We start from the raw sequence: 17,948 nt of genomic DNA, 5'->3' as shown, positions 1-17,948 counted from the left end.
CCTGTTGCTTGATGAACATGACTCTGGAGGATAGCTAGAACCCTGTTGCTTGATGAAACTGGGGACTGAAGGATAGCTAGAACCCTGTTGCTTGATGAAACTGGGGACTGGAGGATAGCTAGAAACACCGTTGCTTGATGAAACTGGGGACTGGAGGATAGCTAGAAACACCGTTGCTTGACGGGGAAAATGCATATGACCTTCAGTTGAATGAATCCCACCCCCACCTCACACCATCAAAGCCCCAGGGTGAGTAAACCCACTCTTAGCCAGGAGGAACCTCTCATTATAAGATCCATCAATTCTGCTGCTTTTCAATTAATCTCCTTTGTTAAATTAAGGTAATTACATGGGTTTGAAATCAGTCTGACCGAATGTCAACTGTCCCAGATATATTTTTTTTTAGATTAGACTAACAGGACAACAACAAAGTGGGAAGCAATAGTTCACTCCTACAGCAGTATAGAGTAGTGCCTGGTGGTGGTCTGTCTCCAAGAGGGATGAGAGACACATACACAACTACACACACCCACATGCACAACTACACGCACACATAAATACACGCGCTTGCTATGGAAGAGGAGGGAGAGTATTTCTGACTGTGGCACTTCTAGCTCCCCATGCACACATTCACACAGGCATTCAATGACATTTCACAAACACAGATGGACATGTGAATCCACATGTGCTGTACATCCTACACAGAAGTTCTAAAACACTCATAACCCGCCATCTCAAAGTAGAGTAGTGACTGACTTCATCACTACTTGTATTTGTAAGAGGTATTGACATGTTGAAAGCACTGAGCTGCCTGTTTAAACGACATAGCACACAGCTCAGACACCCATGCATACCGAACAAGACATGCCACCAGAGGTCTCTTCACAGTCCCCAAGTCCAGAACAGGCTATGGGAGGCGCACAGTACTATATAGAGCCATGACTATACATCAGGTAACAGATGCAAGCAGTAAAATTAGATTTAAAAAACTGATAAAAAATACACCTTATGGAACAGCAGGGACTCTGAAGCAAAACTAACATAGACAGAGACATGCATACACACACATGATAACATATGCACTATACACACACATGATAACATATGCACTATACACACACATGATAACATATGCACTATACACACACATGATAACATATGCACTATACACACACATGATAACATATGCACTATACACACACATGATAACATATGCACTATACACACACATGATAACATATGCACTATACACACACATGATAACATATGCACTATACACACACATGATAACATATGCACTATACACACACATGATAACATATGCACTATACACACACATGATAACATATGCACTATACACACACATGATAACATATGCACTATACACACACATGATAACATATGCACTATACACACACATTATAACATATGCACTATACACACACATGATAACATATGCACTATACACACACATTATAACATATGCACTATACACACACATGATAACATATGCACTATACACACACATTATAACATATGCACTATACACACACATTATAACATATGCACTATACACACACGTGCACATGGATTTTGTGTTGTAGATATGTGGTAGTGGAGCAGGGGCTCTTTGTGTGCTTTGAAAATTGTATAACTGCCTTAATTTTGCTGTACCCCAGGAAGAATAGCTGCTGCCTTGGCTAATGGGGATCCATAATAAACCCCAGGAAGAATAGCTGCTGCCTTGGCTAATGGGGATCCATAATAAACCCCAGGAAGAATAACTGCTGCCTTGGCTAATGGGGATCCATAATAAACCCCAGGAAGAATAACTGCTGCCTTGGCTAATGGGGATCCATAATAAACCCCAGGAAGAATAGCTGCTGCCTTGGCTAATGGGGATCCATAATAAACCCCAGGAAGAATAGCTGCTGCCTTGGCTAATGGGGATCCATAATAAACCCCAGGAAGAATAGCTGCTGCCTTGGCTAATGGGGATCCATAATAAACCCCAGGAAGAATAGCTGCTGCCTTGGCTAATGGGGATCCATAATAAACCCCAGGAAGAATAGCTGCTGCCTTGGCTAATGGGGATCCATAATAAACCCCAGGAAGAATAGCTGCTGCCTTGGCTAATGGGGATCCATAATAAACCCCAGGAAGAATAGCTGCTGCCTTGGCTAATGGGGATCCATAATAAACCCCAGGAAGAATAGCTGCTGCCTTGGCTAATGGGGATCCATAATAAACCCCAGGAAGAATAGCTGCTGCCTTGGCTAATGGGGATCCATAATAAATACAAATACAAGTCTTGTCTTGAAAATGTCTCCTCTCCATCCTTTGTTTTCCTGTGTAAATGTTTGTGGGCCTGCTTCATTCAAGCCCATCCCAGGATGCTATTAGCAGAAAAATCTGTGGTTGTCTCTGTCTCCAAAGTAACCTCCAGGCCCACAGTGTAAGGAGACAGGTGATCTGTCCTATACTAAGTGAATAATAGGATAACTGATCTGAGGTCAGTTTAGAGTTGCTGCGGCTGTACCTCAGAGCAGGAGGAGACTGGTTTAGTGTGACACCTCCTAGACAGACAGAATAACTGATCTGAGGTCCGTTCAGAGTTGCACCGGCTGTACCTCAGAGCAGGAGGAGACTGGTTTAGTGTGACACCTTCTAGACACACTGACTCTGAAAGAGATCTGGAGGGAACAAGGTCACCACAGTCATGGAACCTTGCTTGATGTAATATTAACTCTATTTTGTCACCTTGTCAGATTGTCAGACCCTGCTTGCACTCAAAAGATTCAACAGTGAGAACGTGTCTGAGGCGGAAAATGTTTAGTCTTTATTCACGTCATTACATTCAGTTCTGTTGATGAAAATAACTCACAACGGTTCCTCAGGATTGGACTAACGGTGAAATTAGACTTTTGACAGTTGCTTTATTTCATCCCTTGCAGAGTAAGCTCTATGTGTTTGACCGAGTCACCCAACACAGCCCAGGAGCAAGTCTACGATGCCTGTGCCAAGCAGATCGTCAAAGGTCAGAGACACTCTGTCCTGCAGTCTCTTTATCTGACCTCTTCTCCTCCTCACCGTCATCATCATCATCATCATTTCATCATCATATCAACTCAGCTCCAGAGCTATTATGAAAGACGTAACCCCAGTGTCTGCATTTTGTAGATGGAACAATCTTTGCCTATGGCCAGACCTCATCAGGAAAGATCCACACCATGGAGGTAAGTCAGAAGGACATTTTGATGCCTCATTGGGATTTGTGCTAGAACCAAAGAGATTATTTTAGAGATTAGATGATGGATAGCAGACGTTAGGCTTCAGTGAAGCTACTGTGCAAGTATGACCATTAGCAGCTTATTTGATGGAGTTTTACACGCCAGTACAAAGGAGAGGCTCATTGAACATAAAACCGTTTAAAGAGGAGCAAGAGGTACAGACTAAAATAAGGTTTACCTTTAGGCCTTGCTGCCTGCATCTATAGGTGATCTAGTGACCCATTGGCTGAGCTGGTAGTGACTGGAGTTTAAAGGAATAGTTAATGCAAACTCTTCAAACTCTTCCGGCACAGCCAGAAGAGGACTGGCCACCCCACATAGCCTGGTTCCTCTCTAGGTTTCTTCCTAGGTATTGGCCTTTCTAGGGAGTTTTTCCTAGCCACCGTGCTTCTACACCTGCATTGCTTGCTGTTTGGGGTTTTAGGCTGGGTTTCTGTACAGCACTTTGAGATATCAGCTGATGTACGAAGGGCTATATAAATAAATTTGATTTGATTTGATTTATATTTGGATTAAATTAACCTTACCTTGATTTGTGTCTGAAGGCCCATGGTGACAGAATCCACAATAATCCATTATGTACTTCTGTCTACAGCCAGGAGTTGGCATACTAGCATCGTCAGATTTCATGAATGGCAACAGCCGGACCGATGTTAGCAGAGCTGCACTACAAGCCGACACAGAAACACTTCAAACTAAGTTCGGTAGTTAGTGGAGTTAGCAGGGATTTTTTTAAACAAATAATTCCTGGAATTTAGTTCCTCAGCACTGAAACTATTACCTCACGTAGCAACAGCACAGGGATTCTGTATGTGTCTTCCATTGATGATGTCCTTCTGGGGCAGGCACTTAGACGCAGATTGCTTTCCGGATAAACATAGGAAGTATCAGAGCATTTAAAATGTTTCATTGCAAAATGACAACATTCTCGCGTGGAAGAAAACCTGGACAGGTTCTTCGTGAGTGTTGACTCTACCAAACTTAGTTTGAAGCGTTTTTGAAGAAGTTTCGTCTTGCAGTGCAGGTTTGCGAACATTGGTTCGGCTGTTTCCATTCATTAAATAAAGTACATCATGGATTTTTGTGGATTCTGGCACCATGGGCCTTCAGACACAACTCAAGGTAAGGGTAATTTAACACAAATATATATTTTGCATGAACTATCCCTTTAACATGATTACCTCAATCATAATCCTAACATGAGTTCAAAAGCGAGTTTTAGATGATTAAACATAGTGTTGCGGAAACATGTTTTTTACAGGCGGATCGAAATTGTGCTGTGGTTACTCAGGCGGCAGAGAGATTGTCAAACATGTTTGCTTCATTTCAGGGAGGTGCCAGTCAGTATGCATATACAATAAATCACCTACAGACTTTTCAGCAAAAATCTCTCTCATGCTTGTGTTGCAGAAGAAAATGTCTGGTTCTCCTTGAATGGGAACATTCCTTGCAGTCCTTCCCTCCTGCTGTGTCTTCCTTCCTGGCATACCTTTATTTAGGCTGACTGCCTATGCCAGACGGCACGCCAAAATAGCAGCGAGGTGTTACGCCGCCATGGTTCACATGATGTGCCACCATGCGATTCCACATACATACAATAGCCTCCTATTCAGCTGCAGCCGTTGCCCTGGAAACAGCCCAGCAAGCCTCAGGATAAAATTGGAAAACATTTATTCCATTATTCCTCAGCAGCTAATGGAAGAGCGGGGATGCGATGGTGGCAGTATGATTAACCTCCACGCTGCCAGCCTGACCAGAATGTAAAACTACCCTTGTTATGTGCTTAATCTATGATGCTATTATACATCTCCCTATCCTCGTCTACCTAGCCAGCATCATATTACCATATGAATGGCATCAGCCCTGAGGCAAATGACAGACTGTGATAGTCCATTACATTTCTATTGTCAAATCAATATAATTTTTATTATGTTTGGGCTGGATTAGGAGAGGTAAGACTGAATGAAATTGAAGTGGGGGATGAGGGGACTAAAGTAAAGGAAGTTCAGGCTGGCAAAGGAGCTTGTAATGAAACCCCTTGAGGTAACATGTATATATTTCTCATCAGTAGGAGGACCCGCGCCTTATGAAAGCTAAGAGGGTTAAGGCCTTTGTTTGAGGAGAAATGGTGAGTGCTTTTTCCCTCTGTGATGAACCTGTATTGCTACTTGCCATTTCAACTTTTGGGAATGCTAAGTGTTGTAGTCTATCTTGTTTATTTGACCAGGAGTGTGTTTTTTTTCCCAGGACAAGCTACATGACTCTCAGCAGATGGGTATTATCCCCGTATCAGCAGGGACATCTTTGACCACATCTACCCCATGGACGAGAACCTGGAGTTCCACATCAAGGATAACAGACACACCATGGCCCCTCCAGAACCCTGGCTAGGTTCCACATCAAGGTAACAGACACACCATGGCCCCTCCGGAACCCTGGCTAGGTTCCACATCAAGGTAACAGACACACCATGGCCCCTCCGGAACCCTGGCTAGGTTCCACATCAAGGTAACAGACACACCATGGCCCCTCTGGAACCCTGGCTAGGTTCCACATCAAGGATAACAGACACACCATGGCCCCTCTGGAACCTGGGCTAGGTTCCACATCAAGGTAACAGACACACCATGGCCCCTCTGGAACCCTGGCTAGGTTCCACATCAAGGTAACAGACACACCATGGCCCCTCCGGAACCTGGGCTAGGTTCCACATCAAGGTAACAGACACACCATGGCCCCTCTGGAACCCTGGCTAGGTTCCACATCAAGGTAACAGACACACCATGGCAGTGGGGCATTGTCATGCTGAAACAGGAAAGGGCCTTCCCCACAAAGTTGGAAGCACAGAATCATATAGAATGTCATTGTCTGCTGTGGCTTTAAGAATTGAAGGGTCACTGGAACTAAGGGGCGTGGCCCGAACCATGAAAAACATCCCGAGAACATTATTCCTCCTCCACCAAACTTTACAGTTGGCACTATGCATTTGGTCAGGTAGCATTCTCCTGGCATCTGCCAAACCCATATTCATCCGTCAGAGTGCCAGATGGTGAAGAATGATTCATCACTCCAGAGAACGCGTTTCCACTGCTCCAGAGTCCAATGGCGGCGAGCTTTACACCACTCCAGCCGACACTTGGCATTGCGCATGGTGATCTTAGGCTTGTGTGCGGCTGCTCAGCCATGGAAACCCATTTCATGAATCCCCCAACGTAGACATCTTGTTCTGGCGCTGCTTCCAGAGGCAGTTTGGAATTCGGTAGTGAGTGTTGCAAGGTGCCCTATGTTAAGGTGGATATCCAATCTCTGTTGCTAAAGTGCTATAAACAGAAATGATTTCAATTGTTGATAATATTATTGTTCATTCACTAAGCACAGTAAATAATATTTCTGGTAAATACCCCACTATATTGTGGTTCTGATGCAACATTTAACTCAGCTTCACACACATTCCCACTTTCACACACAGGGCTGTACGGAACGCTTTGTGTCCAGTCCAGAAGAGGTTATGGATGTCATCGATGAGGGAAAGTCCAATCATCACGTGGCTGTTACAAGTAAGTGCTTCTCTTTTCCTCTGGAATCACACATTTAATGAATAAATACATTTGAAGCCCATTTTCTGTGCTACCACTCAAATGTTGTGTTTCTGTTTATTCGTCCACACAGACATGAATGAGCACAGTTCTCGCAGTCACAGCATCTTCCTGTTCAACATCAAGCAGGAGGACATAGAGATAGAACTGAAGCTGTCAGGACAACTTTACCTGGTGGATCAGGCTGGTAATGAGAAGGTGAGAAGTCTACCTGGTGGCTCAGGCTGGTAGTGAGAAGGTGAGAAGTCTACCAGGTGGATTTGGCTGGTAGTGAGAAGGTGAGAAGTCTACCTGGTGGATCTGGCGGGTAGTGAGAAGGTGAGAAGTCTACCTGGTGGATCAGGCTGGTAATGAGGTGAGAAGTCTATCTGGTGGATCAGGCTGGTAATGAGAAGGTGAGAAGTCTACCTGGTGGATCTGGCTGGTAGTGAGAAGGCGAGAAGTTTACCTGGTGGATCAGGCTGGTAATGAGAAGGTGAGAAGTCTACCTGGTGGATCAGGCTGGTAGTGAGAAGGTGAGAAGTCTACCTGGTGGATCAGGCTGGTAGTGAGAAGTCTACCTGGTGGATCAGGCTGGTAATGAGAAGGTGAGAAGTCTACCTGGTGGATCTGGCTGGTAGTGAGAAGGTGAGTGGTCTTCCCTCTTACTACCCTCCCTCTCTGCCTCTCAACCCTCTCATCTCCTTCTCTCACTTGGTCTTCCCTTCCACCCCACTTCTTACTCTCCTCTTCCTTTCCTCACCTCTCTCCCCTACCTCTCCTTCTCTCTCTCCCCCTGCCCCTCTCTCTCTCCCTCCTACCTCTCCTTCTCTCCCTCCTCTTCCTTTCCTCACCTATCTCCCCTGCCTCCTCTGCTCTCTCTCTCTCCCCTGCCTCTCCTGCTCTCTCTCTCTTTCCCCCGCCTCTCATTTTCTCTCTCTCTCTCCCCTGCCTCTCATTTTCTCTCTCTCTCTCTCCTGCCTCTAATTTTCTCTCTCTCTCTCCCCTGCCTCTCCTTTTCTCTCTCTCTCCCCTGCCTCTCCTTTTCTCTCTCCTTCTCTCTCTCTCACTCTTGCCTCTCCTTCTCTCTCTTTCAATAAATCATCTTTACACCCATGCATGCCCCACAAGACATGCCACCAGAGGTCTCTTTACAATCCCAAGTCCAGAACAGACTATGGGAGGCGCACAGTACTATATAGAGCCATGACAACATGGAACTCAATTCCACATCAGATAACTGATGCAAGAAGTGGAATCAGATTGAAAAAAAACAGATAAAAATACACCTTATGGAACAGCTGGGACTGTGAAGAGATACATACACAAACACACACACACACAAAAACACATACACATCTACTCTACACACACATGTGAATTGTAGATATGTGGTAGTAGAGTAGTGGCCTGAGGGCACACAATGTGTTGTGAAAAGTGTTATGAAATGTCATATTTTTGATTGTATATCTCTGCCTTAATGTTTCTGGACCCCAGGAAGGGTAGCTACTGCCTTGACAGCAGTTAATGGGGATCCATAAAAAATATACACTGAGTATACAAAATATTAAGAACACCTGATATTTCCATGACATCGACTGAACAGGTGAATCCAGGTGAAAGCTATGATCCCTTATTGATGTCACTTGTTAAATCCACTTCAATCAGTGTAGCTGAAGGTTAAAGAAGGAATTTTAAGCCTTGAGAAAATTGTTACATGGATTGTGTACGCGTGCCATTCAGAGGGGGCAAGACAAAAGATTTAGGTGCCTTTGAACGGGGTATGGTAGTAGGTGCCAGGTGCACCGGTTTATGTCAAGAACTACAACGCAGGGTTTTTCACGCTCAACAGTTTCCCGTGTGTATCAAGAATGGTCCATCACCCAAAACACATCAAGCCAACTCCACACATCAGTGGGAAGCATTGGAGTCAACATGGGTCAGCATCCCTGTGCAATGCTTCGACACCTTGTAGAGTCCATTCCCAGACAATTTGTGTTTTCAATATTCGGAAGGTTTTCCTAATGTTTGGTATACTCAGTGTATATAAACTCAGCAAAAAAAGAAACATCCCTTTTTCAGGACCCTGTCTTTCAAAGATATTTCGTAAAAATCCAAATAACTTCACAGATCTTCATTGTAAAGGGGTTAAACACTGTTTCCCATGCTTGTTCAAGAACCATAAACAATTAATGACAAGATGGCAACAACAACTGTCTGAGTTACACCAGGAACGCACAATCCCTCCATCAGTGTTCAGACTGTCCGCAATAGGCTGAGAAAGGCTGGACTGACGGCTTGTAGGCCTATTGTAAGGCAGGTCCTCACCAGACACCACCGGCCACAACGTCGCCTATGGGCACAAACCCACCGCCGCTGGACCAGACAGGGCTGGCAGAAAGTGCTCTTCACTGACGAGTCGCGGTTTTGTCTCACCAGGGGTGATGGTCGGATTCGCTTTTATCGTCGAAGGAATGAGCGTAAAGGCCTGTACTCGGGAGCGGGATCGATTTGGAAGTGGAGGATCCGTCATGGTCTGGGGCGGTGTGTCACAGCATCATCGGACTGAGCTTGTTGTCATTGCAGGCAATCTCAACGCTGTGCTTTACAGGGAAGACATCCTCCTCCCTCATGTGGTACCCTTTCTGCAGGCTCATCCTGAAATGACCCTCCAGCATGACAATGCCACCAGCCATACTGCTCGTTCTGTGCGTGATTTCCTGCAAGACAGGAATGCCAGTGTTCTGCCATGGCCAGCGAAGAGCCTCAATCCCATTGAGCACGTCTGGGACCTGTTGGTAGCGGAGGGTGAGGGCTAGGGCCGTTCCCCCCAGAAGTGTCCGGGAACTTGCAGGTGCCTTGGTGAAATAGTGGGGTAACATCTCACAGCGAGAACTGGCAAATCTGTTGCAGTCCATGAGGAGGAGATGCACTGCAGTACTTATTGCAGCTGGTGGCCACACCAGATACTGACGGTTACTTTTGATTTTGACCCCCCCCCCTCCTGTACAGGGGCACATTCAATTTCTGTTAGTCACATGTCTGTGGAACTTGTTCAGTTTATGTCTCAGTTGTTGAATCTTGTTATGTTCACACAAATATTCACACAGTTTGCTGAAAATAAACGCAGTTGACAGTGAGAGGACATTTCATTTTTTGCTGAGTTTATATATACAGTGGCTTGCGAAAGTATTCACACCCTTGGCATTTTTATATTTTGTTGCCTTACAACCTGGAATTAAAATGTATTTTTGGGGGGTTTGTATAATTTTATTTGCCTACAAATTTGAAGATGAAAAATATTTTTTTATTGTGAAGCAAACAAGAAATAAGACAAAAAAACTAACTTTAGCATGCATAACTATTCCCCCCCCCCCCCCCCCCCCCCCCCCCCCCCCCAAAGTCAATACTTTCTGGAGACACCTTTTGCAGCAATTACAGCTGCACGTCTCTTGGGGTATGTGACTATAAGCTTGGCACATCTAGCCACTGGGATGTTCTTCAAGGCAAAACTGCTCCAGCTCCTTGAAGTTTAATGGGTTCCGCTGGTGTACAGCAATCTATAAGTCATACCACAGATTCTCAATTGGATTGAGGTCTGGGCTTTGACTAGGCCATTCCAAGACATTTAAATGTTTCCCCTTAAACCACTCAAGTGTTGCTTTAGCAGTATGCTTAGAGTCATTGTCCTGCTGGAAGGTGAACCTCCGTCCCAGTCTCAAATCTCTGGAAGACTGAAACAGGTTTCCTTCAAGAATTTCCCTGTATTTTGCACCATCATCATTCCTTAAATTCTGACTAGTTTCCCAGTCCCTGCTGATGAATAACATCCCTACAGCATGATACTGCCACCACCATGCTTCACTGTGGGGATAGGGTTCTCGGGGTGATGAGAGGTGTTGGGTTTGCACCATACATAGCGTTTTTCTTGATGGCCAAAATGCTCAATTTTAGTCTCATCTGACCAGAGTACCTTCTTCCATATGTTTGGGGAGTCTCCCACATGCCTTTTGGCGAGCACCAATTTCTTCTGGACACTCTTCCGTAAAGCACAGCTTTGTGGAGTGTACGGCTTAAAGTGGTCCTATGGACAGATACTCCAATATCTGCTGTGGAGCTTTGCAGCTCCTTCAGGGTTATCGTTGGTCTCTTTGTTGCCTCTCTGATTAATGCCCTCCTTGCCTGATCTGTGAGTTTTGGTGGGCTGCCCTCTCTTGGCAGGTTTGTTGTGGTGCCATATTCTTTCCATTTTTTAATAATGGATTTAATGGTGGTCTGTGGGATGTTCAAAGTTTCTGATATTTTTTTATAACCCAACCCTAATCTGTACTGTTTGGCGAGCTCCTTGGCCTTCCTGGTGCCCCTTGCTTAGTGGTGTTGCAGACTCTGAGGCCTTTCAGAAGAGGTGTATATATACTGAGATCATGTGACAGATCATGTGCCACTTAGATTGCACACAGGTGGACTTTATTTACCTAATTATGTGACTTCTGAAGGTAGTTGGTTGGTAGTTGGTTATTTAGGGGCTTTATAGCAAGGGGTGTGAATACATATTCACGCACCACTTTATCGTAAAAAAAAAAAAATGTTTTCATTATTTGAAACAAGTACTTTTTTTTCATTTCACTTCACCAATTTGGACTATTTTGTGTATGTCCATTGCATGAAATCCAAATAAAAATCGATTTAAATTGCAGGTTGTAATGCAACAAAATAGGAAAAACGTCAAGGGGATGAATACTTCTGCAAGGCACTGTATGTAATGTTTTTTTTTTCATTATTGGACATTAAAGACTATAAAAATACCAGTAAATCAGCTCAAAGTGATTTTAATTTTGGTAATGTGTTCCCAAGTGTTCCCATTGCATAATAGAGACACGTGATACAAATGGAAGCACGTTTTTAAATGCTTATGTTTTAGTCAAATGTTATATCTGTTTACGCTTCTTGCGGTCAATTTGCAGTCTACAAATTATTTGTAATTATGTTCTGGGGGCCTCTTGAGTTGCGAAGCGGTCTAAGGCGCTGCATCGCTGTGCTTGAGGTTTCACTACAGACCCGGGTTCAATCCCAGGCTGTGTCACCGCTGGCTTTGCCCGATAGACCCATGAGGCAGTGCACAATTGGCCTAGCATCGTCCAGGTTAGTGGAGGGTTTAGCCGGCCGGGATTTCCTTGTCCCATTGCGCCATAGCGACTCCTTGTTGCGGGCCCGGCGCCTGCAAACTGACTTTGGTTGCCAGCTGGACGGTGTTTCCTCTAACACATTGGTGCGGCTGGCTTCCGGGTTAAGCGAGCAGTGTGTCAAGAAGCAGTGCGGCTTGGCAGGGTCATGTTTCGGAGGAGGCACGGCTCTCGACCTTCGCCTCTCTTGAGTCCGTAGGGGAGTTTCAGGGATGGGACAAGACTGTAACTACCAATTGGATATCACGGCTGAATCTAGTTGATGATCCCTGCTTTACATAATCAAATAATGATTTCCTTGTATATTTTATTTTTATGTTTTGTATTGATGTTTTGTTCAGTTGTACCACTGACGAGGTATCCCCCTTTTCCTCACTTTATATGGCCTCTTTCATAAGCAATTCCCTTACCCATGGACTGTCCATCCATTCCAACCTGTCTCGCTCTCTCTCTCTCTCTTTCATTCTCACACTCTCTCTCGCTCTTTTATTCTCTCTCTCGCTCTCTCTCTCTATGTTTACTAAAACCATTAAGAACACAGTGTCAATGAACCAGGAGCTGACAGCTGAGGAGTGGAAGAAGAATTACGAGAAGGAGAAGACCAAAGGCCTGAAATACATGATCCAGAAACTGGAGACCGAGCTCAAAAGCTGGAGAAAAGGTAACAGAGAGAGCACACAAACTAAAGTGGAGGAGCTGTAGCAATTATGGTCTAACGAGACTAGAATTCTGATGAGTACATCTACGCAAACCAATTGAATATATTGTGAACCCAGTTTACTCTACTGCACAACCTTCTCTGGGAGCATCAGAAACTGTTTCCACCCATCTCCCACCTTCTTCTGTCCTATGAACGCTAAGGTCTTCACTGACAGTCAGAGGTCATAGGGTTGTAGGGGATGTGTCTAGATAAACCAACATTGTTACTGATGAAACTTTGTTATCATTTGATGAAATTGTTTTAATGAAAGTCCTATAGAAGATTTGTGGATGACCCAGAGGGGTTTTGTTCATCCTGGCCACTGAACAAGTGTAGAATAGGCTTCACTAATACGGTAGGATGGGGACTGGAGATGTTTTCCCAAACCACTCATCCGTTCACGCATTCTGTTTCTCATTTACTCACTGATTATTCCCCCTTCGCAAGCTTTGTTTTTTCCAAATGAAATCCTTGCGAGAATAAATAGGTCGGTTGATGTTGGGATTTTAAGCAGCAGGCAATTTGTCATCTCAGTTTGGGCTGAGTTCTGTTCTGACCTGGATAGAGGTTTTCTGTCAAACAAACTGACATATTTAGTCTTGTTGTGTTTTCAACAACAGTATGTTCATCATGATATACTTTCTGGATGCTGGGTTTATAGCCATGATCACGGACCTCCTCTCTGTACTCATTCGTCAGCCAGCAACCTGCTGTGCAGACTTGCATCCTTTTATACAGGACTTTTGTATTTTTTGATATTGAGGTTGATATAAATGAAACATTTACACTACATCACCAAAAGTAGGTGGACACCTGCTGGTCGAATATCTCATTCCAAACTCATGGGCATTCATTTGGAGCTGGTCCCCCCTTTGTTGCTATAACAGCCTCCTCTCTTCTGGGAAGGCTTCCACTTGATGTTGGAACATTGCTGCAGGTACTTGCCTCCATTCAGTCACAAGAGCATTATTGAGGTCACTGATGTTGGGCGATTAGTCCTGGCTCGCCATCGGTGTTCCAATTCCTCCCAAACGTGTTCGATGGAGTCGAGGTCAGGGCTATCTGCAGGCCAGTCAAGTGCTTCCACACCGACAAACCATTTCTGTATGGACCTTGCTTTGTGGACTGGGGCATTGTCATGCTGAAACAGGAAAGGCCTTCCCCAAACTGTTGCCACAAAGTTGGAAACACAGGATCATCTAGAATGTCTTGTATGCTGTAGGGTTAATATTTCCCTTCACTGGAACTAAGGGGCCTTACCCAAACCATGTAAAACAGCCCCAGACCATTATTCCTCCTACACCAAACTTTACTGTTGGCACTATGCAATGGGTCAGGTAGCGTTCTCCTGGCTTCCGCCAAACCCAGATTCGTTCGTCAGACTGCCAGATTGTGAAGCGTGAATCATCCCTCCAGAAATGTGTTCCCACTGCTCCTAGACGTTTCCACTTCACAATAACAGAACAGTTCACCAGGGCAGCTCTAGCAGGGCAGAAATTTGGAAAACTGATTTGTTGGAAAGATGACAGTGCTACGTTGAATGTCACTGAGCTCTTCAAAGAAAAATAATTCATTAAGGCCATTCTACTGACAATGTTTGTCTATGGAGATTGCATGGCTGTGTGCTCGATTTTATACACCTATCAGCAACATCCGAATCCACTCATTTGAAGGGTTGTCCACATACTTTTATATATACAGTGTATCTCCAATTTGCATTGCAAAATAATGTATAATAATGCAAACAGATTGTTGATTCTCCCAAATGGGGGACACTATTTACCCCTTCCACATGTGAAGACCATTATGGTCAGAGTTCTCCATTGTGGAGGCTACACTCTTACAAAAAAAAACAGTTTCAAAAGGGTTATTTGCCTGTCCCCATTGGATAACCCTTTTTGGTTCTACATTTAACTCAAAAGGGTTATTTGGCTGTCCCCATTGGATAACCCTTTTTGGTTCTACATTTAACTCAAAAGGGTTATTTGGCTGTCCCCATAGGATAACCCTTTTTGGTTCTACATTTAACTCAAAAGGGTTATTTGGCTGTCCCCATTGGATAACCCTTTTTGGTTCTACATTTAACTCAAAAGGGTTATTTGGCTGTCCCCATTGGATAACCCTTTTTGGTTCTACATTTAACTCAAAAGGGTTATTTGGCTGTCCCCATTGGATAACCCTTTTTGGTTCTACATTTAACTCAAAAGGGTTATTTGGCTGTCCCCATTGGATAACCCTTTTTGGTTCTACATTTAACTCAAAAGGGTTATTTGGCTGTCCCCATTGGATAACCCTTTTTGGTTCTACATTTAACTCAAAAGGGTTATTTGGCTGTCCCCATTGGATAACCCTTTTAGGTTCTACATTTAACTCAAAAGGGTTATTTGTCTGTCCCCATTGGATAACCCTTTTTGGTTCTACATTTAACTCAAAAGGGTTATTTGGCTGTCCCCATTGGATAACCCTTTTTGGTTCTACATTTAATTCAAAAGGGTTATTTGGCTGTTCCCATTGGATAACCCTTTTTGGTTCTACATTTAACTCAAAAGGGTTATTTGGCTGTCCCCATTGGATAACCCTTTTTGGTTCTACATTTAACTCAAAAGGGTTATTTGGCTGTCCCCATTGGATAACCCTTTTTGGTTCTACATTTAACTCAAAAGGGTTATTTGGCTGTCCCCATTGGATAACCCTTTTTGGTTCTACATTTAACTCAAAAGGGTTATTTGGCTGTCCCCATTGGATAACCCTTTTTGGTTCTACATTTAACTCAAAAGGGTTATTTGGCTGTCCCCATTGGATAACCCTTTTCGGTTCTACATTTAACTCAAAAGGGTTATTTGGCTGTCCCCATTGGATAACCCTTTTCGGTTCTACATTTAACTCAAAAGGGTTATTTGGCTGTCCCCATTGGATAACCCTTTTCGGTTCTACATTTAACTCAAAAGGGTTATTTGGCTGTCCCCATTGGATAACCCTTTTCGGTTCTACATTTAACTCAAAAGGGTTATTTGGCTGTCCCCATTGGATAACCCTTTTTGGTTCTACATTTAACTCAAAAGGGTTATTTGGCTGTCCCCATTGGATAACCCTTTTTGGTTCTACATTTAACTCAAAAGGGTTATTTGGCTGTCCCCATTGGATAACCCTTTTTGGTTCTACATTTAACTCAAAAGGGTTATTTGGCTGTCCCCATTGGATAACCCTTTTTGGTTCTACATTTAACTCAAAAGGGTTATTTGGCTGTCCCCATTGGATAACCCTTTTTGGTTCTACATTTAACTCAAAAGGGTTATTTGGCTGTCCCCATAGGATAACCCTTTTTGGTTCTACATTTAACTCAAAAGGGTTATTTGGCGGTCCCCATTGGATAACCCTTTTTGGTTCTACATTTAACTCAAAAGGGTTATTTGGCTGTCCCCATAGGATAACCCTTTTCGGTTCTACATTTAACTCAAAGGGGTTATTTGGCTGTCCCCATAGGATAACCTGGAACCTGGAACCAAAAGGGAGGGAGTGTGGAGAGAGATGGAATGCCACATAACATTCTAGCTGTGTCATCCACCAGAGCATACTGCATTAGCTGATGGTGCAGATGGACGGACTGTTGCCACAGTTATTATCATTATCATTTCTGACTGAAAGTGTATTTTCGCACTCTCTCTCTGGGTGAGCTCTGCTAAGATAACACATTCAGACACTGCATTGTAGATTAGACACAGCTACAGACATCGACCCAACGACAGACACAGCTACATACACAGCTACATAGACAGCGACACAGCCACAGACAACGGTACAGCTGCAGACACAGCTGCATACACAGACACAGTTACAGACAAAGCTACAGACACAGCTACATACACAGATAGTTACATACACAGACACATCTACAGACACTGACACAGCAAGAGCTACAGACACAGACACCGCTACAGACACTCCTTCCCCCTCTCTCTGTCCTCTCATAACTCTACCTCCCCCCTCCTCCCCACTCTCTCTGTCCTCTCGTAACTCTACCTCCCCACTCTCTCTGTCCTCTCGTAACTCTACCTCCCCCCTCCTCCCCACTCTCTCTGTCCTCTCATAACTCTACCTCCCCCCTCCTCCCCACTCTCTCTGTCCTCTCGTAACTCTACCTCCCCCCTCTCTCTGTCCTCTCGTAACTCTACCTCCCCACTCTCTCTGTCCTCTCGTAACTCTACCTCCCCCCTCTCTCTGTCCTCTCGTAACTCTACCTCCCCCCTCTCTCTGTCCTCTCGTAACTCTACCTCCCCCCTCTCTCTGTCCTCTCGTAACTCTTCCTCCCCCCTCTCTCTGTCCTCTCGTAACTCTTCCTCCCCCCTCTCTCTGTCCTCTCGTAACTCTTCCTCCCCCCTCTCTCTGTCCTCTCGTAACTCTTCCTCCCCCCTCTCTCTGTCCTCTCGTAACTCTTCCTCCCCCCTCTCTCTGTCCTCTCGTAACTCTACCTCCCCACTGTCTCTTTTTTTCAATTTTCGCCTAAAATGACATACCCATATCTAACTGCCTGTAGCTCAGGACCTGAAGCAACGCTATGCATATTCTTGGTACTATTTGAAAGCAAACACTTTGAAGTTTGTGGAAATGTGAATGTAGGAGAATATAACACATTAGATCTGGTTGAAGAAAATACAAAGAAAAAACCAACCGGTCTTTTTCTACCACCATCTTTGAAATGCAAGAGAAAGGTCATAGTTATAGCCATCACTCTGGTTGTAATTCCGATAGTGTCCACAAGATGGCAGCAATGTATGTTGAAAGTTTCAGATGGATAACTTGAAAAATTTGTGAACAAGAATACTAAGTCCCCAGGTACATTTGGGCAAATCGTGAAGGGGACATTCGCATTCATAATCCCTTTTTCTGCAAGAATATCGTCAAATCTGTATACTTGGACTTTGATTTAGCTTTTCCAGTATTATTAGCCATATTATAAGTTCAACATTTGCAAAACAAACCAGTTTTCATAACTTCATAACTCTGAATATTCTTATACGTTGTGTCCAAAAGGAAAAGGCATGCTGTCGCAAAAGGTTCGCACCTACATCTTGTGACTGAGGCGGGGTTTCGGCTATCTAGCTAGCTTTGTTTGACCCTGATTGGTGCTTATTTGACAAAAATACAGTCCTTCAAGTGATGGCCACCCGCGTCATCTGCGTGCCATGAAGGCGTCGCTCTC

General features: G+C 44.2%; 1 pseudogene; it reads left to right on the top strand.

Annotated features, from left to right (window-relative positions):
• LOC109870754 (kinesin heavy chain-like) overlaps positions 1-17,948 on the top strand; it is a 41,980-nt pseudogene that overhangs the window by 6,993 nt on the left and 17,039 nt on the right.

Source organism: Oncorhynchus kisutch, linkage group LG26 (genome assembly GCF_002021735.2).
Source record: "Oncorhynchus kisutch isolate 150728-3 linkage group LG26, Okis_V2, whole genome shotgun sequence".
Taxonomy (NCBI): Eukaryota; Metazoa; Chordata; class Actinopteri; order Salmoniformes; family Salmonidae; genus Oncorhynchus; species Oncorhynchus kisutch.
This window is presented reverse-complemented; position numbering and strand designations above follow the sequence as displayed.